Raw genomic sequence first — 1315 nt, 5'->3', positions numbered from 1 at the left:
CTTATGCAGTTGAGAGCGCCGTAAAACCTTGCAAAAACAAAACAAACCATAAGATCAGGGGTGTGGCTGAAAGACCGCAGTAAGAAAGATCCAAAGAGTAGCAGTAGACAGGCTGCAGAAAGAGTCATGAGCCCAGAGGAGGAGGCAAAGGAGGTGAGGGGATGGGGGCAGAAATTGGAGACGAAAGTTTCGTCTCCAATTTCTGCCCCCACGGAAAGCAGGCGACAAAACATTGAGAGCGGGAAAGGATGTGAAAGGAGAAAATTCTAGAGAATTAAATTTTCCGTCACTATCCGGATTTGAACCCGGGATCTATCGAATGAGAGGCGAACACCATAACTTCTACACCACGAGAGTCCCCGACACAAGAGGTTTATTGTTGATGATAATTTTCCTTCAATTTAATATTTTAAAGTAAATCCTAACTAATCGATGCCTTAAAAATACGAAGTTCTATCTGACATTTTTTGGCTGATTTGAGTTACTAAAACCAACAGGTCAGAAATCAAATATTATATCTGCAGTATCAACATCGTAAGATTATACGGAATTATTATGAAGATATTCAACGAACTTCATTCGAAAAAGCTTGACATGTGAAATTTAACGTCAAACTTCTCAAAAAAACAAGGCAGGGCTACTAAACAGATAAAACTTTGTAATTCTGAAGTAGCCCAATATCTACCAATATTCAAAAAGCATTCTGCCCATCTGAAGACGCCAAGAGACAGTAAGGCCTCACTGATGCGTTGTTGCACTCCGCAGACTCGCTCCTGTTTTAGTAAGAGTTTTACGCACTTGCAACATAACTAGGTTCATATAAGTGCTGAAGATTAGAAGAAGTGTTACTAGAGAGTAACATACAACGAAAAGGAGGAAAGATGAGAACAATTAGGTAGATGTTTGACCGGAAAGAAGGATAAAACCACACCAGCATCCGCCAACCACCAACTCTCGTTCCTTCACATCTGCTTACTGGTTATCACTCTGGATCGCAACTTTGTTGTTGCCACCTGCTGCCGCTATGAAGGACTTCATCATCATCATCATCATCATCATCATCATCATCATCATCATCATCATCATCATCATCATCATCATCATCATCATCATCAATGATTCATTCTGAAGAATATTGTTTTATTGGTTATTGTAATGCCGTCATTCTAATAGTATTTGTCTGTAAGGTTTCCTCTCTTTGATTCCTGTAATTACATTCCCAATATATTTACATTTGATCACCTTCAATATCAGCAGCAGCACCCTGTCATCATGTTTGTTATTGGGGTGAGGGTTTTTTGTGCTTTTATTGGGG

Source organism: Aplysia californica, unplaced genomic scaffold (genome assembly GCF_000002075.1).
Source record: "Aplysia californica isolate F4 #8 unplaced genomic scaffold, AplCal3.0 scaffold00646, whole genome shotgun sequence".
NCBI classification, from domain to species: domain Eukaryota; kingdom Metazoa; phylum Mollusca; class Gastropoda; order Aplysiida; family Aplysiidae; genus Aplysia; species Aplysia californica.
This window is presented reverse-complemented; position numbering follows the sequence as displayed.